This window comes from Rattus norvegicus, chromosome 9 (genome assembly GCF_036323735.1).
Source record: "Rattus norvegicus strain BN/NHsdMcwi chromosome 9, GRCr8, whole genome shotgun sequence".
In the NCBI taxonomy this organism is placed as follows: Eukaryota; Metazoa; Chordata; class Mammalia; order Rodentia; family Muridae; genus Rattus; species Rattus norvegicus.
In genome coordinates, this window is record NC_086027.1 from 105,316,696 (window position 1) to 105,341,611 (window position 24,916).

Below are 24,916 nucleotides of genomic sequence, written 5' to 3' on the forward strand. Positions count from 1 at the left end.
ATCTACCCATTATATATAGAAAAGGAACAGAAAAGGCATCTAAAATATTCACATATTCACAAAAGAAAACCCCCTAAATAGCTTTAAAAATATTCTGAGGGCGAAAAAAATGTACACAGACAATGTCGCAATACCTGATCTCAAAACACAGGACAAAACCTTAGCAAACAAGACAGTGGGGTTATTTCATAAAAATCACCAACAGCATTCAGCAGAATTCAGCCCACATAACCAAAGCCATTTACAATTACATTAACATTGTGCTCCAAAAATATCAATAGGCTGAAAGACAGATTCCTCAGTAATCAGTGTGACAAGAAAACAACAACAAAAAAAAACCTATGTGTCTACACACAATAAAAGAAACCAGATAAACAACTGACTTTCAACATATACAAAACAGTAACTCAAAACCTCAACCTATAGTAAATATTTAAATACACGTTCTATACCTGCAAAGCTGTACAAAATAACACATAAGAAGCATCTTAAGGCATTGATACGAACATAACTTTTGTGTTTGTTTGCTTCTTGGTTTGCTTTTGTCTATGCCCCTGCATATATAGATAAATATTGAAAGAAAAAAGAGAGGGAAGAGGACAGAGGGAAGGAGGGAGGACAGAAGTAAGAAAGAGAGAGAGGAAGGGAGGGAAGGAGGGAGAGAGAAAGGAAAAACCGAAAGTGCTGTAGACAAGTAAATTTTCTGATTTTTTAAAATTGAATAGGAAAATATAATGGCACTATTGCTATGTGGTCGTATCTTAGCTTTACAAGCAATTACCATGTTATGGTAACAGGAGAGATAAAAGTATTCCAATCACATGAGACCTGAAAGTAAGCAGACACTGATTTTCTAATATCATTCAAACTTGAACATTTCATTCTAATCAAGAGAATAGTTAACCAAGAAGATATTACTACCATAAACATATGTACATCAAATTCTGGTATACCTAATTTCATTAAAATCATACTACTTGATTTAACATCATGACACTAATCTTAGTTGATTTTAACACCCTATTTTCTCTAATAATCATTTTGGCGATGTAGGGAAAAGGGAATCATGTTGCTGGGATTGCAAACTGATGCAGCCACTATGAAAATTAGCATGAAGAATTCTTTAAAAACTACAAATAAATCTACCAATGACCCAGCTGTACCAGTCCTTGGCATGTGCCCAAGGATGTGATGTCCTATGCCATCGATATGTGCTCAAGAATGGTCACTGCCACTCTAATCACCAGATCAAAAAAATGGAAAATAAATAAATAAATAAATAATAAATAAATAAATAAATAAATAAATAAATAAATTCCTTACAGTTGACATGTAGGTAATGAAAATACAGTACAAATGCAGGATGGAATGCTATTCAGCTGCGAAGAAAAATGAAACTATGAACTTGGAGGGTAAATGGATACAATTAGAAAAGATCATATTGACTGAGTTTATCCAGATCCAGAAAAACGAACTGTCTAGAATGTTTTCTTTCAATGGAGGCTCCTAATTCAAATCTTCAGATGTGCGGACATCCCATGAACTACAGCAGAAACAAGGAAAGTAAAAAGGGACCATTCCTGGAACTGGGTTAGTAGTGACAGAGAAAGAGCAGCAGATACACTGATCTGATTGGGGAAATGGGAAAGGGGAAAGGGAGTGGAAGGGGTGAAAGAAACAGTAGAAATGTCTGAAAAAGCCATAAGGAGTCACTTACTATCTACTTGTGAAAGACAAATCTAAAACATACATAAGTTTAAATATGCATATGTAGTTTAAATTTTATTTTTAAGCTTTTTTTTGTTACATTCCAGTTGTTGCCCCTCCTCGGCATCCCCCGATACATACACACAGCGTTCCAAAGTCCGTTCCTCCTTCCCTTTGCCTCTGAGAGGGCGCTTCCCTCCCCACCAGGCCGCTCTCTTCCCTGGGGCCCTCAAGTCTCTCAAGGATTGTGCATCTTCTCCCAGAGTCCAGACCAAGCCAACTTCTGCTACATATGTCCCAGGGGCCTCGGACTGACCCGTGTGTGCTCCTGCTTGGTGCCATGGTCTCTGGGAGCTCCCTGGGGTCTGGGTTAGTTGAAACTGTTGGTCTTCCTATGGGTTTTCTCTTCCCTTCAGCTTCTTCAATCCTCCCCCAATTCAGCCATAGGGTCAGTCCAATGGTTGAGTATCTGCTTCTGTCTCAGTCAGCACTGGTAGGCCCTCACAGAGAACAGCCAGGCCAGGCTCAATTTTAATTTAATTTTCTCATGGTTGCTGCCAATGTTTCCTGTAAGAGCCAAAGACCACCTAAGAAAAACCCCAACATGAGGCATGAGAAACCCCGTTTTGAGTTGTGGGTCTGGATATCCAAGAACCTCCCAGAACATTACAGACTATCGCTATTGCTTCTGGTTGCCTCCCATAGGTGAAAGTTAAGTCACTGTTGAGATGGAACTGACAGGAATCCTTCCTCCATGAGAACTATCTTTCATGGTTCCAGAGATGCTGTACAAGCTGTGATGCCTATGAATCCTACAATAACCGTAAATGTACATCTGTGGCACGTATGCCTTAGAAATAACCAGAAGCTATCTATTGACCTTAAGACTCACTCCAGAAGAGGGAAGGGTTGCCTGGTATTGAAGTCATAGACCTTAGAGGGGAATCTATATCCATCACTTCACTAAACCAGCATTCTCTCTAACTACATCCTAAATATTTGCTCTAATACCTACAGATTAGGTACCTCAGCCCTCACCAAGGAAATTCTCTTTCCAAGAGATGGAGACTATTACACAAAATCACAACCAATCAAACTTTAGAATTGTGGAGCCCATCCCCAGTGGACACATCTCCAAAGCAACTCCAGCACCTCAGGCTCAGTCAGTGGACGTTGCAGAAGAGGGTTGCGAAGATTGTACAAGACAGAGGATCAGAGAGTTGGCTGGAAGATTATGTCTCCTAGTCATGTCAGAAGCTTTACCCATAAAGTCTCACCAACACGACTGGCCAAATGTGAGCTGAACAGAGACAATAGACATGCCAAAGTGCATGAGGTAAATCCCATAAGGCCTCAAGCCTTCACAAAGAATGGCAGGCAGCTAAGGAATAAGGAGAGTGGGAGAAATAGCCTTCCTCAGGGAAAAACTCACCAATTGATTATCCAGTATCAAATGGTCAGCGCATGCATTCATACATAAAACATACATACAAGAAACATCATGCAGACTGAGCAGGTTGTGTTTATGAATATATATGCATAAATAGATTATATATTTTCTTCATTCACTACTGATGCATGCATCTATACGTGTGTGTGTGCGTGTGTGTGTGTGTGTGTGTGTGTGTGTGTGTGTGTATCAAGAATAAATGAGAATAAGGCTCTGAATTTGTAAGTGATCAGGGAAGAATGTATGGGAGGCTTTGAAGGAAGGAAAGAAGGAGGCAAAACGATGTGACTATACTACAGTCTATAAAACAGGAGAAATAAAAGGCATCAGATGCGATTACACTTGTAGATTCCATCTATTAACATTTTCTTTATCAATGTTTTATACATGTGAGCGCCTGAAGAACTAAACATAAGCTACAAAATTATGTCCATCTGCTTTTAAGTTTCTTACAAGATGGAAAAACTTTGACGAGTAGTTTGATGAATTATTTAAAAACCAAGGATCAGTCTGGAGTGGCATACAAGGTTGAATCCCGGTCATAAGAGAATTAAACATTAAGAGGCCTAGACCACTCTTACACAGTACAGGGGGGAGTGATAGAATAATGTGATAATAAGAAACCAAAGTCCTGGCATAGTTTTAGCCAAAGGTCTCAACTGCAGACTGCAGGTCGGGGCAGATTTTATCTCATCTGCACATATTCTAAGCTTCTGAATTTAATATCTAAGGCTTTTCAGATTTTTATTCATATGCTGGTGTCAGTATATTAACTGTTATTGGTCCACTACAAGATAATTACATAATTGAGCATAAGCTTTTAGAAAATTCCACAGGCATGGGAAAAGTCATGTCTTGAAATCTGAGCATAAATTAAATCTCACATATCTTCAGTCTCTGTTCTTTTTTTAATTCCTTTTTCCAGTCTTTCTAAAAAAATGTTTTGGACTTGTATCATTGACTTGGGCTTTATAAAATCTAGTCGACCACAGTTGGAATTTTTCAATGCTTAGCCCTATCACAGACAATTTGAGCGCTCCTACTGTCCCTGGTCTCCATTCTGATTTGCAGGCTAGCTTCCTCCAGTTGTTCAGCTCTACCAGCGTTTGGGTTGGGCTTTCGTCTCCCATTTGATTGGATTATTATCCAAATGAAGCAGGAGAACAACAGCAGTGATTCTAAATCTGTCGACAAAGTTCAAAAGAGCTACATATCTCCCAAGTGCTACCCAAACTTGTTTGTTGACAGAAAATTTCTGTCTCTCAAAAGATCTGCACTAAAACAGATATCTGACTAAAAACTGTTGTTAGCATGAATTAGTCATGGAACTAAAATATATATTCCATTACATATAATGTTTATATGTTGGGGGAATTTATTAGAGTGGCTTGCAGGCTGTGGTCTAGCTCGTGTAACAATGGCTGTCTACCAATGGGAGGTGCCAAGAATCCAGTGGTTGTTCAGTCCACAACACTGGGTGTCTCAGCTGGACCTTATTCATTCAGTGAAGGAATGGACTTGCCAGCCAGAGTGAGAAAAAGAAAAGAATAAAGGAAGCAAAGCTTTCCTTCTTCCGTGTCTTTTATATAGACTGCCACCCAGAGGTGGAACCCAGATTAAAAGTGAATCTTCCCAACTCAAAAGATCTGGATAAAACGTGTATTTTCCCACATCAAAAATCCAGATTAAAAGTATGTCTTCCCACTTTAAATGATATAATAAGAATGATATCATCATCATCATCATCATCATCATCATCATCATCATCATCATCATCATCATCATCATCATCATTCATCCTTTTCCAGCCTTGGTATTTTGGTTAATTCCAGATGTAGTCAAGCTAACAACCAAAAATAGCCATCATAAATCTACTCCTTGCTATGAGGTTGGGCGGTGCCCGAGGCAGCCTTTTCTGCCCGCTCTCCCCCACTCCTCGAGTTCTGGCTGCACCATGCTTGTGCTTGCTCCTCGCTGTCAAGCTAGAGCCGCAGTCCCCAGCTGTCACCATGATCATCTACCGGGACCTCATCAGCCATGACAAGCTGTTCTCTGACATCTACAAGATCCAGGAGATCGCGGACGGGCTGTGCCTGGAGGTGGAGGGCAAGATGGTCAGTAGAACAGAGGGTGCCATCGATGATTCGCTCACTGGTAAAAATGCTTCCGCTGAAGGTCTGTAGGACCAAGGTACCGAAAGCACAGTAGTCATGGACATTGTCATGAACCATCACTTACAAGAAGCCAGCTTCACAAAAGACACCTACAAAAAGTCCATCAAAGACTACAGGAAATCACTCAAAGGCAAACTTGAAGAACAGAAACCAGAAAGAGAAAAGCCTTTTACGACTGGAGCGAGTTAAGCACATGCTTGCTAATTTCAATAACTATCAGTCTTTTATTGGTGAAAACACGAATCCAGATGGTATGGTTGCTCTCCTGGACTACCGTGAAGATGGTGGGACTCCATTCATGATTTTCTTTAAGGATGGCTTAGAGATGGAAAAATGTTAACAAATTGGATCACCTGTCACCATAATTGGCTGCCGCTTACAAACCAGGCCTTACGACAAATGGGACTGATGTCATCTTGAGCTTTGATTTTGACCGTGATTTATTTGGAGTGGAGGCGTTGATTTTTTTTTTTTTTTAAGAAAAAGCGTGTCGTGTGGTTTGTCTAAAAATAAAGTGCATTTAAATTCACTTTAAAAAAAATCTACTCCTTGTCAACCTGACACACGATCATACCTCCTATGCCATGATTAACCTCCGAATGAAAATAATAACTATGTCTTAGTTTTTGCTAATGACATAAATTCCTCATAGACAATGACAAGCGCATTGTATATTTAACCAGGTCATAATGGTACCTAACATGATATAACTATGCCGTGTACAACTCATAGGCATCAGAAATTGATGGTTTATTGCATGACAGAGAAGTTGAGGAAAGAAAACATCTTTACAAATATGGTCTTTAAAAGGTATGACAGAAATACTCATGTCAATTATAATCTTCATTCCTACACCTAGTTACCTGGCCTTAACCAGAATTTATAACTACCTTCCTGTACTGTCCCTTCAGTATTTCCTCCACCCTCAGTAAACACCTCAGCAGGTCTTGGCTCCTTTCCTGGAGGAGTGACTCATGCCTTCATTTCTGAAAGGTCTGTGTTCCTTGTCATCCTACCTGGGCCAGATCATTATAGTTGCTCATTGGCTTTAATCACAGAAGATGGTAGCTCCTAGAGATGCCATAAAGAATCTCTTGTACTATATATATAATTTCTCTACCTCCTTTGTGAAGAAGCAATCCAATTTCCCCTTGATAATCTAGATCGATAACCCCCTCTTTTTTAATTTTATTTTTCTTGGATATTTTATGTATTTACATTTCAAATGTTATCCCTTCCCCCCCTCCCAAGTCCTCTCCCCTCCCCTGCTTCTATGAGGATGCTCCCATTCCTACCCACCCACTCCCACCTCAACACCCTGGCATTCCCCTACACTGGAGAAATGAGCCTTCACAGGACCAAGGGCCTTTCCTTCTATTGATGCTGGACAATGTCATCCTTTGCTACCTATATCGCTAGAGTCATGGGCCCTCCATGTGTACTCACTGGCTGATGATTTAGTCCCTGGGAGCTCTGGTGGTGTCTGGTTGGTTGATATTGCTATTCTTCCTATGGGGTTGCAAACTCCTTCATTTCCTTCAATGTTTTCTCTAACTCTTCCATTAGATTCCCCTTGCTCAGTCCAATGGCTAGCTGCTTTTTGAGCCTGTTGACTTAAGAGTACCAGAAGTCCAAAGTGGCCAGGGGAGACATCTGAGTATCAAGTTCAATGAAATGTTTGTGGGGCTCCTGAGAGGAACACTCCCTCCCATCTCTAGAATCAAAACTTCTAGGCCAGGAGATCTTAAGTTCATGGGAACAGAAAACAAAAATTTTACTAGTGGGTCACTAAGGGTGGTAGTGAGTAGAGATATTTCCTTTTCTACCCCTTGGTTCCTAGGCCCATGGACACCGGCTATGGAAGAAAACGCACCATGTATTAGAGGCTCCTTCAAAGCATATACCATTTCTTGGAGGTTTAAAATACGTGTCCTTTGCTAATCCTGTAACATAAAAAAATAATGAGACTTTGAAGAACTTTGTTGTTACCCTTGTCCTTTTGCTAGGCCTCAGGATCAGAGCTGCTACTGATCAGGTGGATAGATTAAATATCTCTAATTGGGTCTCAAAGTAGCAACATCTCAGTGGCAGCCCTGAATTGCCAAAGGAAACGTAATCATATTTTTTTTCTAATGGGCAGCCTGGGCAAAGCAATGTCCATAATGACATGACCCTTAATGGGCATAACAGCCAAAGTGATTTTTATGGTAGCGTGACTTATATGGACCTTTGGTAATGGCTAGTCAGTCACGATGTTTCTAGGCATGACATAGATAAGAAGCCTACTGCATTTATGTTTGATCAGCATAAGGAAAAAAATCTCAAATGAAAGAAAGGCTCTTTTGGGTTGTGGCATTAGGGAATCTCAGCCCATGAATGAATTTCCAGACTTAAACCAATTTGCAGATCCGGAACTCCTTGAATGAAGGGAACCAGATTCCCTAAGGAAGGATCTTGGTAAAATAAGAGTTTTACTCTTATTTTAAAATACTCTTAACATTGTTTCTAGTTTTTCCCCAGAGGACCCTATGGCCTTTTACAAGGGCAACTTCACACTGAGAGAAAGAGAACAATCAGATTTCCATGTTCTGATGGATACTGGATCTGAATTGACACTGATTCTGGAAGACCCCAAGAAACACTGTGGCCCTCCAGTTAAAGTAGGGGCCTATGGAGGTCAGGCGGTTAATGGAGTTTGGACTGAAGTCTGACTTACAGTAAATTCAGTGGGTCCCCAAACTTATTCCATAGTGATTTCCTAGTCTCCGAATGTAGTCAGGATAGACGTACTTAGAAGTTGGCAGAATTCCAATATTGGTTCCCTGAAATGGACAGTGAGGACTATTATGTTTGGAAAGGCTAAGCGGAAGCCTTTAGACTTCCCTCTGCAAGGAAAATTACTAAATCAAAAACTATCCCTGGATGAATTTCAGAATTGCATGAATTACCACCATAAAGGACTTGAAAGATACATGGGTGGTAATTTCCACCACATTTCCCTTTAACTCCCCTATCTGGCCATTGCACAAGACAGATGGATTGTGGAAAATCCAGCTGATATATTGAAAACTCAAACAAGAAGTGATTTGAATTGCAACTCTGTACCAGAAGTGGTCTCCTTATTTGGGAAGGCATCCCTACTGGTATATGGGATGCAGCTAGATCTAGCAAATGCCTTTCTCTTGACATGATCATAAGGACCAGGAGAAGCAGTGTGTTTTCAGTTGGCAAGGTCAGCAGTATACCTTTACAGCTTTACTTATTAAAACTCTAGCCTTATGTATTAACTTAGTTTGAAAGGTTCTTGGTCACCTGTCTCTCTCACATATCACACTGGTCCACTGTATTGATAGCATTACTCTTATTGGACCAAGTGAGAAGGAGGTGGCAACTACTTTGGCCTTGTTGGTAGCACATATATGCATTAGAGAATGGGAAATAAATCCAACCAAACTTCAATGGCCTACACCAGTGAAAGTCTTAGAAGTCCCATGGTGTGGGAACTAATGTGAAAGATAAGTTAGTGCACTGACCCCTCCCACCATCAAGAAAGAATCAAGTCAGTAAACAGCACTCCCCCTTGGTCTCTGCATCAGCTCCTGCCTACAGATTCCTGCCTTGCATGAGTTCCTGCCTGTGCATCTTTTGATTATGAATGGAGTGAAATAAATCCTTTATTGCTTGAGTTGCTTTTGGTTGTGGTGTTTCATCACAGCAAAAGTGACCCTAACTAAGACATAGTATTTGTTGGTTACACTATGACAAACATTACAACCTTCCACTTTCCAGTAGAGTTTAGACTAAATTAATGAAGGAGGAATTAAATGTAGAGTGAGCTAGAATCAAGTGCAAAGAGTTGAAAGATGTAGCCAACAAGTGTTAAAATTCATCACCATTCCAAGAAATCGCTTCCTTTCTTGATTCATCTGCCTTTCAAGTCAATATTATTGCCTAAGTCCAGGTGTCAAGTGCTAGGCTTCCTGTTACAATATTTTTCAATCATGGCTTACTGAAGCATATAATATTATTGAATGCTACAGTGCACAAGGCAATGCCCTAATGTCCTAATCTTCCATAACAATTATCTCACCCATGCCCAGAATAGATTCCTTCCTTACCTAGAATCAAAGCTGAGAGCAGAAATTTCCCTGATGATTTGTCCATCTTTCTAACAGTGTTAAACACTAACTTCATCATCTGACTTTGTTCCTTGTGTGTCATCACACTCTTCAAACACCTCCCTTGTCACCCACTCAATTCCTGTCCTGTGTATCACAAGAAGTGAAAAGAGAAAGTTAAGAACCATAGTCATGGGTTGGGGATTTAGCTCAGTGGTAGAGCGCTTGCCTAGGAAGCGCAAGGCCCTGGGTTCGGTCCCCAGCTCAAAAAAAAAAAAAAAAAAGAACCATAGTCATCCATAGGGCAGTTAGAAAAAGAAAAATTAAGACTTAAGGAAAAGAGATGCATAGCTAGCACAGAAATCTTTTAAGTTTAAATCTACATTTATATCTGCCCTGCTTTGGAGATAGCATATAAACTTTAGTCTTTGATGATCAGTGTTTAAAAAAACTCTGGCTTCTTAATTTAAAATGAAGTTGTAACAGGTTAAACTTTTGTTGATACTTTTTCCATGTGGTAACATATAAATAATATTTATCTAGTGAGTTAATTGATGGCTGAATCTATTCATCCATATATTAAATCTCTTTGAGACCCACTTGAAGGTCTTCTTGCTATCAATCACTCTTTCTCTTCCAAATCTAGGCTATCCACGTGCACACTTAGTGCCATGCCAAACTTTCGCTCTCAGTCCATCAGTTCTCAGAGTGGCCCCTGTGAAGTGCTGGTCCATATTCCTGCTATACTCCATATGAGTAGAACTTTACTATAGCTCCAGGGAGCTCTTCCTTGGAGCTGACAAATACATAGATCTAACTGACAAAGCTTCATCAAATAAACACAGTCAATGAGACAATATTTTCCCCTATTGATATAGGAATATAGAAAATGGAATGGCTAATTTCAAAGAAATCAAGAACTTTCTATATCTTGAATTAAGATCTGCTTCCAAGGATGTAGAATATAGAAAAAAATTAAATTTATTTCTACTGATATATTGCCCATACCATGAATTTTAGACTTGGAAAATTTAAGAAGTTATGTGAACTAAAAGTATGGTCAAAACAACTCTAGAAGTCAAAGGCCCCATAGAATTTGTGGCAAAACTGTCCTTATATGGTGCCAAAAATTAAGTCACTGTTCAAGACATATTAAAACAGTTTATTCAACATTCTAATTGAATCCTGCATTGTTTTAATAATACTGTGGCTCTGGGGTCTCTCTGGCTCTCCTGTGCAGTCTATTTCTGGAGGACCTCCATTCTCCTGCCACCTCTTAGCCCTCCTTCATCAGAACTGTGGATCATGAACCATACAGCTTCTCTTCCTGCATTCACCTTCCCTGTTCCCTCAGTCCTCTGGGGTATCCCCAGCTGCCCTGCACAGTCTTTTATACTCAGAAGACTTCCATTCTCCCACTACCTTTCAGCCCACCTTCATCAGACAAGTGGATCCTGAACCATGCAGACCTGTGACTCCTGAAACATTCAGACCTGTGAATCCTGAACCATACAGATCCATGAATCCTGAACCATGCAGACCTGGTAATCTAGCACTATACGGGTAAAGAATATCCATCAGAGGTCTGCCAAACCCAGACCATTGAGGTTAACCTCCTTTTCAATACCTACTACAACAGGAGCATCCAAGGACCAAAGCCACAGTATTGTAATAGGAAGAGACAGGTTGATCAATGGAATCAAACTGAAGATCTACAAATAAACCTACATATCTATGGACATTTGATTTCTGACAAAGGCAAAACTATATAATGGAAAAAAAGAAAGCTTCTGTAAAAAATGGTCTTGGTCTAACGGGATGTCTGCATGTAAAACAATGTAAATACATCCATACTTATCACCCTTTACAAAACTCAAGTCCAAGTGGATCAAAGACCTCAACATAAAACTGGATACACTAAATCTAACAGAACAGAAAGGGGAGAACTCCTTACTATAGGAGACAACTTCCTTAACAAAACAGCAATGATTCAGTCTATAAGATCAACAAGCAATAAATGGGACCTCATGAAACTGAAAATCTTCTGTAAGGCAAAGAACACTGTCAATAGGACAAAACAGAAGCCTACAGATCTGGAAAAGATCTTCACCAATCCTACATCTCACTGATGGCTAATAACCAAAATTTATAAAGAAGTATGATACTAGCAACTAAAAAACCAAATTAAAAGATGGGGCACAGAGTTAAGCAGAATTCTCAACAGAGGAATCTCAAATGGCAGAGAAGCACTTAAAGAAATGTTCAAAGCCCTTATTATACATTAGAGAAATGCAAATCAAAACAACTCTGAGATTCCCATCTTATACCAGTCAGAACTGCTAAGATCAAAAGCTCAAGTTGCACATGCTGGCAAGGATGTGGAGCAAGGGGAACATTCCTCCATTGCTGGTGGGAGGGCAAACTTATAAAACCACTTTGAAAATCAATTTGGTGGTTTCTCAGAAAACTGGGAATAGTTCTACCTCAAGACTTATTATACCACCTGGTCATATATCCAAAAGAACCTCCATCATCCCACAAAGACACTTGCTCAACTATGTTCATAGTAGCTTTATTCATAATAGCTAGAGACTGGAAACAGCCTAGATGTCCCTCAACTGAAGAATGGATAAAGGAAATGTGGTACATCTTCATAATGAAATATCATTTGGGCATTAAAAACAAAGACAGCATGAATTTTGCGTGAATAGATCTTGAGAATATCATCCTGAATGAGGTACTCACTTACAAGTGGGTATTCACCACAAAATACCCACATGCTACTCCACATGCTACACTCCATAGACCCAAAGAAGCTAAACAAGAAGGAAGGCACAAATGGTGATGTTTGAATCTCACTTAGAAGGGAGAATAAAATAATCATAAGAGGCAGATGAAAGGAGGGTGGGAGAGGGAATGGGGAAGGGAATAGGGCATTCAGAATCAGGTGTGGGGAGCAACAGGAAAGATAGCCAAATGGCCATGAGAAGGAATGGAAATCTGCATTGGGTATGAAAACTGATGGGTATGTAAATGTGGAGAGGGCATCTCCAGGATATTATAGAGACCTAGGATATGGGAGGCACCCAAGAATCAATGGGGATAACCTCAGCTATGACTCACAGCACTGGGGATATGGAAACTGAAGAGTCTTCCTCCTGCAGTCAGACAGGAGCTACAGTAGAGCAACAGAGACACTAAGCTACCCAGAAAACTTTCTACCCCAAATTTTTCCTGTCTCTAAGAAATATAGGGACAGAAGGTGGAACAGAGACTGAGGTAATGACCAACAAATAACTGGCCCAACTTGAGACCCATCTCATGATGCTCTTGTATGCTTGCAGACAGGAGTCTAGGTAGGCTGCCCTCTGAGAATCTCCACCCAGCAACTGACTCAGAGTGATGCAGAGTCCCACATCCGGTGGGTGGAGCTTGGGGACTCTAATGGAGTATTTGGGGAAGGGTTTCGGGCCCGTAGGAGATAGAAACGCCACAGGAAGACCAACAGTGTCAACTCACCTGGATCCTTGGGGCTTTCAAGAGATTGAACTACCAATCAAAGAGCACACATGGACTGGATCTCATCCCTCCCGGCACAGACATAGCAGATGTACAGCTTGGTCTTCATAAGAGTCTCAAACAACTGGAACAGGGCCTATCCCAAAGAGCTGTTGCCTATTTATGGGATATTTTCTTTTACCTGGACTGACTTGTCTGACCTCAGTGGGAAAGAATGTGGTTAGTCCTGCAGAGAATTGATGTGACAGGGTGGGGGGACACCCAGAGTGGCATCCACACTCTTAGATGACAAGGAGAGTCAGGAAGAGTAATTGGAGGGGGTGACCCAAAGGGGGAGTTGTGAACAAGATGTAAAGTAAATAAATAAAATGAAAAATTTAAAAACAAAAATCAACAACAACAAAAGAATTATTGTGGCAGATTACTTTTTTAAACAGTGCCTTACAGAATAAAAAGCTGTATTATAGCTTTTGTATTGTGAAAGAGTAATTTTCTGAAGAACCTGGAGAAGGTCATAAGGTTTTCAGATCTGCAAGTGATTTATAAAAATGAATACATCTCTGTGGGTTGGTACAAAATAATCACAGGGAAATGATAAAGTGTTTATTTCCAGCTTGCTTTATCAAAACGTCACTTGTAAGTGGTGAGACTTTTATCAGAAATATTGTTTGAAGACAACATTGAAACCTAGTGTGGCTGGGCAGTGGGTCCTCCATTGTCCTTCCAACTTTATATCGAATTTCATACACTGACCTACATAGGATGCTGCCCTCCACACCAAACAGCAAAGAGATTCATTTTCTATGGAGAAGTAGCAGCCAGAATTCCACCTATCCATCGCACAAAATTTGTCCATGAACGAGGAGACTGTGAAATGGAATGAGGTCACCAAAATTGCCTTTATACTAGAGAGTCAAGGACAAAACTAACACTTGCTATGATGTACCTCACATGTTCATTATAGAATAACTGAAGATATTGAGATGTAATCTATTGCAAAGCAATGAAAATATTGAAAACTAAATGAGTATTCTTGTAGTCATGAGTCAAAGTTCTTCAGTTATTGGTTATTATGTAATAGTTGCCTGCAATGACCATTTTATTGGGTTTTATTTTAGTTTTTGAGTTAATATAATTACAACATTTTCCCTTCTCTTTCCTTCCTCCAAAAACTACCACATACCTATAACCTCCACTTTCCTTCAAATTCATGGATGTGTGTATGTTACATTCCTATATATGCATTCCTAAAATAAGCTTTTCAGTCTGTATAATGTTACTTGTATGCATGTTTTCAAGGATGACCATTTCATACTGCACAACCAATTGGTGTGCTCCCAGGGGAAGGCCATCTCTGTGGCTCCCAGTTTTCCTTCATTGCTTATAATTCTTTGCCTAGGGTTCCAGCTTTGTGGGCTTTCCCCAATCCAGTTCAGTGTGTGCATTGGTGACATTCTTGTTCGTCTCATACTTAGGCAGTCATGTTGGTGAAACTTGATGGGTGTATCTTCTAATATGACTAGGAGACACAATCTTACCGTGAACTCCTTGATGCTCTAACTCTTACAATCTTTCTGCACCCTCTTCTGCAACCTTTCCTGAAGTTCAAAATAGCATAATCTGTAGCAACAACCTATAAACATTTGCCCTTATACCCATAACTAAGTGTATTCTCTACCCTTTATTAAGGAAATGTCTCTATGCAACAGAGGTAGACTATTCCAGAAAACCACAACCAATCAAAATTTTACAGTTTATGAGAAGAAAGAGAAATGGCTAAAATTAATCAGGAAATGGAAGGAGCAGCAGCATTTAACATTTTTATTCCTTCCCACTAAATATTTGTGCTTGACACATATCAGAATTAAGAACCCTAAGCAGTAATGTAAAAAGTGAGTTGGGTGAGGTGGGTAAGGTAGAAGTCTCCCTTGGTGAAGTTGAGAGAAAAGATAGAATGTAGACAAAACTTCCCTCTGGAAAAGATAATATGCTGCTATGGTGTCAAACCATAAGTGATGATAAAGAAGAATACAGGAAAGAGAAGAGCTTGGCTCACACATCTCTCCCGACCTACATTTACAATCCTAAGAACAACACTCCACATTTGACTTTGCCTTTGAGAAAGTGAAGCATGTCTACTCTATAAAGTCAATCTAAAGCCCTGTCCATAAAGCTTGCTGAATTTGCTAATTCATGAAGCCGTCCGCGCCCAGGTAACTCTAAGCATGGAGTAGTCTTCCATCAGAAAATGGGTTGACATGCCCAAGTAACTCTAAGCATGGTGAAACTTTATTCTTTTACTCACCTTTTTGATGATGGTTCTTAAACACTTTAACCTCTCTTATAGCCCACTACCCACCAGAGGTAGTGGGAAAGAAAGAATATGGGGAAAGTGGACCTGTTTAGAAAGTTGTTTGGAGGAACTCCCATCTGTGTTGCCTGGAAATCATCAGTTCAGTTGACAGGTTAGCAGGCTGTGACAGCTCGATCTACTCAAAAACACTTCACAGATCCATTAGCACTTGAGTTTGGTAGAGTTGGGTTAGCAACAACGATGACATAGCCTAGCAGAGACAGTCAGGCCTCAGCTTTGGCTTGAGTCAGCAGGAGGGACTGGCAGTAATACCAAGAGATCTCTGCCATGCCTCTCTCAGGGAAGCAAAGATTAGCAAAGATGAGAGACCCACGAGTGTTGTACAGCTAGTTCTATAAGCAAGTCAAGCTCAACCTCTGTTACTCTTCTTCCTGTTCTATTTATACCCTCCAAACATCATGTGTCCTCTATGGGTCTTGCCTCAGCATGTGTCTTCCCTCATTGCGTGCATCTGTCTCTGCTGACATCACCCTGCCAATCAGCCCAAGTTGGAAGAAGCAGCAAGAAACTGCATCACACTACCAGGAGGGCTTTTGGTGCATTTCCCTCTATGGACTCCCAACAAATGCAGCTTAACTACACAGTGTGAGGCAGACCGATTCACACCTGTTGTTAGCAAAGAATCCTTGATCACACACCCTTTTACACACTTGCTTTAGCACAACATCCTCTCTCCTGTGTGTCTTCAGTGAAGCATTCCTTCATGAATCTCCCTTAGCCTTTCACACCTGTGTCCACCTTAACGAAGCATTCCTTCATGTGTTTGCCCCAGCAAAACACCATCCAACACAACTGAACTAAGGGTTCTTTCTCCAAAGAACCCTTAAAGTTTCCACTTCTGCATGGTGTCTTCATCCATCAGAAATAGTTTGACATGTTCATTGGTAACATCTTTGTCCAGCTCACCTCTGAGTGGCCATGGAGAGATTCTATGGGTGTAGTTTCTGATGTTACTAGGAGCCATAATCTCACGTCAAACTGCCAGATTCTCTGAGTCTTACAATCTTTCTGCATCCTCTTCCACAATGGTCCCTGAGCCTTGCAAGTAAGAGTGTTTTCTAGATGTACCCATTGGGACCCGACTCTACAACTCTGCATTGTAATCGTGTGTGTGTGTGTGTGTGTGTGTGTGTGTGTGTGTGTGTGTGTGTGTGTGTGTGTGTTTAGATGCATGCAATAATAATCTATGGAAAAAGAGCCCACGAGTTTGAAGAAGAATGGGGAGGGGTATATTGGAGGGGTTTGAGGGAAGAAAGAGAAGAGAGAAATGTGTTTATTAAACTACAATCTCAAAAGTTAAAATAAAAAGAAAGAAAGAAAAAAGAAAATAGTTCAAAGGATCTAGAGTAATGCTTAGTTGATCAAGTGCTTGCACAAAGACCTGGATTAGCTTCTCAGCATGGTAGGAAATGTGTATGGTGGTACCTGCATGGAATCCCAGCACTCAGACATTGAATCATAGCAACACAGAGTTTGAAGCCAATCTGGAATACAGAGCATTCTTTCTAGACCAAAGATGAGGCTAGGTTATGTCAGCTAATATTTTCAAATTCATTTTATGGGGCAAGGCGTGAATGACATGGTACACATGTAGAGGTCAGAAGACAACTTGAAGGACCTGGTGTTCAACTTCTACCGTGGAGGTCCCTGGGCTCAAACTCAAGTTGCCAGGATCAGTGGCAAACTCTTTACCTGCTGAGCTATCTTGCTGGCACCATGAGCATGCTAGTTTTTGTTTGGTTTGGTTTTTTATTAAAAAATACATTCAAAATATACATCATTAATTTGCTTAATTTTTTAATTTTATAAGACATACAAAATTTTAAGAGCCAATTCACAATTTAGAAAATGGAAGAGAGAAATGTGGTTATTAAATTATAATCTCAACAGTTTAAAGAAATAGAAAGAAAGGCAAAGAAAATAGATCAAATAGTAGGTACAAGGTCCTGGATTAGCTTCTTGCCAAGATGTAAACCTCTGTATTACTCTACCTATATTTAGTGTTTATTATCTGATTGACACTGAAAGTATTCCAGGTATTTCTTGGTCTCCTATCTCTACAAAATAGATCTTTAGTGTTTTTTTAATAAATGAACAAACTGTATCTCAGGAATGCAATCTTAGTTTGATTAATGTGTGTTTTGTGAGTGGAGGTTACTAGAAAAGTGCCCTCGGTAACTACATGACCTTTTGAAATCATGAAATTTTCAAAGTTTTAGAAGAGGATACTGACATTATTTATAATTTGAAGCTATGGAAACAGGCAAAAAGGAAGAGACTGCCTGATTGTAGAACTGTTGTCTCTAGATTTCCTGTAAATTCTCTCCACTAATGATGCAGAACAGGCTCTTAAGGTAGGAAGAGGAACAAGAATTTTTAACAAGCCTTGTTTGAAAACAGCTTCAACAAAATTATTTTTGAAGAAATGGGGTGGGAAACAAAGCCAGAGAATCTCATAGCTTGAGCTTGGTTCTTTAAAGGTTGTTATGAAATAAAAGATATGCAGGTGGCGCAAAGATAGAAGAACAGCTATCATCATGTATGTACTTGTGTGTGTGTGTGTGGTGTGTGTGTGTGTGGTGTGTGTGTGTGTGGTGTGTGTGGGGTGTGTGTGTGTGAATGTGTGTGTGTGAGTGTGTGTGTGTGAGTGTGTGTGTGTGTGTGTGGTGTGTATGTATGGTGTGTGTGTGGTGTATGTGTGTGTGTGTGTGCACCTAAATGGCAGTCCGCTGGAATCCAGATAGTGTGCTGAATCCTGCAGAGCTGATTTACAAACCACTGTGGTCCTCCTGTCATAGGTGTTAGGAACCATCTCCAGCCCTCTGGAAGAGCAGTATCTTAGCATCTTTTCTAATTCCATGACAACTTAGAAAGATGCTTTTAAGGGCACGGGATTAGAGACCATGGCCATCATTGTGAAGACCATGGCAGGAGACATGCAAGCGTTGTGCTGGAACAGTAGCTGAGAGCTCACATCCTGATCCACAAACACGAGACAGAAAAAGAGACACCGTGAAGTATATGGATTTTTGAAACATCAAACCCCACCTCCGGTAACAGATCCCCTCCATAAAGTCCACGCCTTCTTGTCCTTCCCAAACAGTTTCAAAAACTGGAAATGAAGCATTCAAACCTGCAGAGGCCATTCTCCTTGAAACCACTGCAGGCAGCAAGCACTCTTAACCACTGAGCAATTTTATTAGTGCCACACAGTTTCATTCTTGACATAGAGTTGGTTTGTGTATTAAGAAATCACTAAGAGTTTCTATGTTGTGAAAATGTTTTCATATGGAAATGTCGATATTTTTGGTTGTACTTTTACATTGTTAACAAAATGCTATTGGTTTCCTCTGGTTTACATTTGGTTTCAGGGTTGTTTACATTATTATCACCCCTCCAGTATTTATCTAAACAATGTCTAAGTTGGGGAGCCACAGGCCTTGGATAGACCAACAGGGGTTAAAAGAAAGTGGGACTCCAAGATGCAACTGAACAGGATATCCATTCGCAATCAAACTTTATCAAAAGTGAAGGCAAGAAAATTATTCTAGACTCATCCAGAGGAGCAGATAATTTCCTATCATTGCAGTAGCATCAGAATTGAAAGCTTCTGACAGCAAAGCACAGATTATATATTGCAAAGTTTGGATGATAAGGAATTACTGAGCACAGCACACAACATTGTAACCCACAACTATACTCTGACTGAGGGACACTTTCACCAGATCCTGGAAAGTTAAATACATTGGTTGATGAAAAATTAAAGCACGAAACTGGAAAAAGGCCTTTGAACTGAACACCTTCCTTCTGTTTATGTTCAGCCATTATTGACAGTAAGTGTTGATACAAAGTATAGGATCTGCCCTTAGCAAATGATCTATAACCCCAATGAGACTCCATTGGAGAAAACTCAATGTTTCCTTTGTGAGTGGTCATCTCTCGGAGATAGCTTCTGAGTTAGGAAAGGGATTTGTCTTCATGTTCTCTCTCAGCACTGGAACCCCATGTGGCCCACATCTGTGCAGGCCTTGGGGGAGCTGCCATGGTCTTTGTGAATGTATAAGTGGATCAGTCCTGCTGTGTTTAGGAGGCCTTGTTCCCTTTGTGTCCAAAGCCTCTCTGACTCTTAAAAACACTTCCTTTCCCACAGGATTTCTTGAGCCCTGGAGGGGGATGGGAGTTTGATGGAGACAACACATTTAGGACTGAATGTCCCAAGGCCTCTCATTGTCTGCATATTGTCCGGTTGTGGTTCTCTGTATTTGTTCCCATCTACTGCAGGTAGGAGCTTCTCTAATGATGGCTGATCAAGACCCTGATCTCTGAGCATAGAAAAGCGCCATTAAGAATCATTTTGTTGATATGTTCCTCTAGCAAACCTTAGTTTTCTCTCAGGTCCCTGACTAATTCAGTCTCAAGTTCTTGGCCACTTGAGCAGTGCTGGAAATGGGTTCTACCTCATGGAGTGAGCCTTAAATCCAATCAGATGTGGGTTGGTTACGCCACAATTGTGTGCCATTGTCGAACGTGTGTATGTTGCAGGAAGGACATCTTTGTGGCCTGAAGGGTTTCTAGCTTGGCCAGTGTTTACCTTTCTCATTTGGAAGCGTGTGGAGTATCTTCTAGTGCTATGAATATTAGTCAGCGGGAGTGAAGGCCCTCGGTAGGGATCACCTCAACTTCTCCATGATCAATAAGTTGTATAGCTGTTATCTTTGGCAGTCAGGCCTTGACATCAGTTTGATGAGAGCAATCAATAATAGCCTTGAAAATAGACGGAGTTGTTTGTGGGTTTCCACAACTCTCCTTTGGCCAACAACTAGCTTAGCTGTAGCCTATTCCTAGAGCAGGGGGCTTCACTTGATGAAGAGGGATGCATAGTTGGGGTTTCATTTCCTGCATTATTTGGTTCCTCCGTGTGTGTGTGTGTGTGTGTGTGTGTGTGTGTGTGTGTGTGTATTTGGAAGATTATGTTGTCTTAAGTTTTCATTACAACTACTTAAATCACCCTTAGTTTTAGCAGGCCCTCCCCATATTTTCTTCCTATTCTTCTGTTTTTTGACCCTTCCATTCCAGCCCCCACACTCATCTCCCATGATCTATTATATCTCCCCTTTCTAGGGTGATCTATCTCTCTCATCTAGTCACATACTCTACCTAACATCTATGGTTATATGGACTATAGCCTCTTTATTGAAGACTTAACAGCTAACATCCACATATAAATGAATACATACTACATGTGTCTTTTACAGCCTGAGTCATCTCACCGAGGATGATTTTTTTCTAGTTCTATCCATTAACCTGACAACTCGTAATTTAACTTTTTCAACAGCTGAGTAAGAATTTATTGTGCAAATGAATAGCAGTTACTTTTACATTCTTCTGTTGAGGTCCATCTATGCTGTTTCCAATCTCTGCTTAGTATGAATGGAATAGCAAAGAATGTGGTTAAGCATGTCTGTATAGTAAAAAAAGCATTCTTTGGGTCTATGCCCAAAAGTGGTATAACTAAATCTCGGGGTAAATCCATTTCCAGCTTCCTGAGGAACTACAACACTGATTTTCGTTGGGGTTATACAAGTTTGCACTCCCCCCAGCAATGGATGGATGGTCCCCTTACACCACATCCTCTCCGGGATGAGCTGTCATTTGTTGAGTTGATCTTGACAATTCTGTCTCGAATAGCATGGAATCTCAAAATAGTTTTGATTTACATTTATCTAGTGACTAAGGATGCTGAACATTTCTCTAACTGTTTCTCAGCCATTTGTTTCTTCATTTGAGAATTCTCTGTTTAGATTTGTACCTCATTTTTAATTGGTCAATTTTTTGTTCATATCCAGGTTAGGTAGAAGAAGGAGGAAGGGGGAGGAGGGGGAAGAGGAGGAGGAGGAGAAGGAGGAGGAGGAGGAGGAGGAGGAGGAGGAGGAGGAGGAGGAGCAGGAGGAGGAGGAGGAGGAGGACGAGAATTCTTAGAATTCTTCCAATTCTTAGAGAAACTCTTCAGTTTCATGAAGTTCCATTTATAAATGATTGGTTTTAGTCTTAGTGTCTGCTCTAAGACTCTGTTCAGAAAGTCTTTTCTGAGACAATGAGATCAAGACCTTCACTTTTGCTTCTATCAGATTCACTATACCTAGCCCACATTGAGGCCTTTGATCCATTTAGAGTTGAATTTTGTGCTGGGTGCTAAGTACAGATCCATTTGAATTCCACACGCAGCCATCAGTTGAACCACTGAAGACACTGCTCTTTTCCCAGGGTTGATTTCGCGCTTGATTATTTTGAAGAATCGGGTGTCTTAAAGGTGTGTATAATTGTGACTGGGTCTCTTGATCCAGTTCCATAGATTAACACCTCTGTTTTAGGACCATACCATGTTGTTTATCACTGCATCTCTGTGGTACGATTGCTGATCAGAGGTGCTGATATTTCCAGTACTTCTTCTTTTGTTGTTTGTTTGTTTTTTCTTTCTTTTTCTTTTTTTATTTATTTATTTTTTTATTAACTTGAGTATTTCTTATTTACATTTCGAGTGTTATTTCCTTTCCCGGTTTCCGGGCCAACATCCCCCAACCCCTCCCCCTCCCCTTCTTTATGGGTGTTCCCCTCCCCACCCTCCCCCCATTGCCGCCCTCCCCCCACCAGTCTAGTTCACTGGGGGTTCAGTCTTAGCAGGACCCAGGGCTTCCCCTTCCACTGGTGCTCTTACTAGGATATTCATTGCTACCTATGGGGTCAGAGTCCAGGGTCAGTCCATGTATAGTCTTTAGGTAGTGGCTTAGTCCCTGGAAGCTCTGGTTGCTTGGCATTGTTGTACTTTTGGGGTCTCGAGCCCCTTCAAGCTCTTCCAGTCCTTTCTCTGATTCCTTCAATGGTGTTCCCGTTCTTAGTTCAGTGGTTTGCTGCTGGCATTCACTTATGTATTTGCTGTATTCTGGCTGTGTCTCTCAGGAGCGATCTACATCCGGCTCCTGTCGGCCTGCACTTCTTTGCTTCATCCATCTTGTCTAATTGGATGGCTGTATATGTATGGGCCACCTGTGGGGCAGGCTCTGAATGGGTGTTCCTTCAGTCTCTGTTTTAATCTTTGCCTCTCTATTCCCTGCCAAGGGTATTCTTGCTCCCCTTTTAAAGAAGGAGTGAAGCATTCACATTTTGATCATCCGTCTTGAGTTTCATTTGTTCTAGGCATCTAGGGTAATTCAAGCATTTGGGCAAATAGCCACTTATCAATGAGTGCATATCATGTGTGTTTTTCTGTGATTGGGTTAGCTCACTCAGGATGATATTTTCCAGTTCCAACCATTTGCCTATGAATTTCATAAAGGCATTGTTTTTGATAGCTGAGTAATATTCCATTCTGTAGATGTACCACATTTTCTGTATCCATTCCTCTGTTGAAGGGCATCTGGGTTCTTTCCAGCTTCTGGCTATTATAAATAAGGCTGCTATGAACATAGTAGAACATGTGTCTTTGTTATATGTTGGGGTATCTTTTGGGTATATGCCCAAGAGAGGTATAGCTGGGTCCTCAGGCAGTTCAATGTCCAATTTTCTAAGGAACCTCCAGACTGATTTCCAGAATGGTTGTACCAGGCATGCAGGGATGGTTTAATATATGGAAAACCATCAACGTGATCCATTATATAAACAAACTGAAAGAACAAAACAACATGATCATTTCATTAGATGCTGAGAAAGCATTTGACAAAATTCAACACCCCTTCATGATAAAAGTCCTGGAAAAAAATAGGAATTCAAGGCCCATACCTTGACCATAGTAAAAGCCATATACAGCAAACCAGTTGCTAACATTAAACTAAATGGAGAGAAACTTGAAGCAATCCCACTAAAATCAGGGACTAGACAAGGTTGCCCACTCTCTCCCTACTTATTCAATATAGTTCTTGAAGTTCTAGCCAGAGCAATTAGACAACAAAAGGAGGTCAAAGGGATACATATCGGAAAAGAAGAAGTCAAAATATCACTATTTGCAGATGATATGATAGTATATTTAAGTGATCCCAAAAGTTCCACCAGAGAACTACTAAAGCTGATAAACAACTTCAGCAAAGTGGCTGGGTATAAAATTAACTCAAATAAATCAGTTGCCTTCCTCTATACAAAAGAGAAACAAGCCGAGAAAGAAATTAGGGAAACGACACCCTTCATAATAGACCCAAATAATATAAAGTACCTCGGTGTGACTTTAACCAAGCAAGTAAAAGATCTGTACAATAAGAACTTCAAGACACTGAGGAAAGAAATTGAAGAAGACTTCAGAAGATGGAAAGATCTCCCATGCTCATGGATTGGCAGGATTAATATAGTAAAAATGGCCATTTTACCAAAAGCGATCTACAGATTCAATGCAATCCCCATCAAAATACCAATCTATTTCTTCAAAGAGTTAGAACAATTTGCAAATTCATCTGGAATAACAAAAAACCCAGGATAGCTAAAGCTATCCTCAACAATAAAAGGACTTCAGGGGGAATCACTATCCCTGAACTCAAGCAGTATTACAGAGCAATAGTGATAAAAACTGCATGGTATTGGTACAGAGACAGACAGATAGACCAATGGAACAGAATTGAAGACCCAGAAATGAACCCACACACCTATGGGCACTTGATTTTTGACAAAGGAGCCAAAACCATCCAATGGAAAAAAGATAGCATTTTCAGCAAATGGTGCTGGTTCAACTGGAGGTCAACATGTAGAAGAATGTAGATCGATCCATGCTTATCACCCTGTACAAAGCTTAAGTCCAAGTGGATCAAGGACCTCCACATCAAACCAGATACACTCAAACTAATAGAAGAAAAACTAGGGCAGCATCTCAAACACATGGGCACTGGAAAAAATTTCCTGAACAAAACACCAATGGCTTATACTCTAAGATCAAGAATCGACAAATGGGACCTCATAAAACTGCAAAGCTTCTGTAAGGCAAAGGACACTGTGGTTAGGACAAAACGGCAACCAATAGATTGGGAAAAGATCTTTACCAATCCTACAACAGATAGAGGCCTTATATCCAAAATATACAAAGCACTCAAGAAGTTAGACCGCAGGGAGACAAATAACCCTATTAAAAAATGGGGTTCAGAGCTAAACAAAGAATTCACAGCTGAGGAATGTCGAATGGCTAAGAAACACCTGAAGAAATGTTCAACATCTTTAGTCATAAGGGAAATGCAAATCAAAACAACCCTGAGATTTCACCTCACACCAGTGAGAATGGCTAAGATCAAAAACTCAGGTGACAGCAAATGCTGGAGAGGATGTGGAGAAAGAGGAACACTCCTCCATTGTTGGTGGGATTGCAGACTGGTACAACCTCCAGTAGTTCTTTTATCATTCAAGAGTGCTTTCGCTATCCTGGGCCATTTGTGTTCTCACAGGATTCTGAAAATCGGCCTTCACGTTCTGTGAAGAACTGTGCTGGGTTCTGATGCATCTATACATTGTTTTTTAGTAGTAGAGTGGTCATTTTGACTACATTAATCCTATCAATCCACAAGAATGGGGACTCTTTCCATGTTTTGACATTATCTTCAATTTC

General features: G+C 40.4%; 1 pseudogene; it reads left to right on the top strand.

Moving 5' to 3' along the window:
* Positions 1–5,147: 5,147 nt before the first annotated feature.
* Tpt1-ps6 (tumor protein, translationally-controlled 1 pseudogene 6) lies at positions 5,148–5,700 on the top strand (annotated as a pseudogene).
* The last annotated feature ends 19,216 nt before the right edge of the window (positions 5,701–24,916 follow it).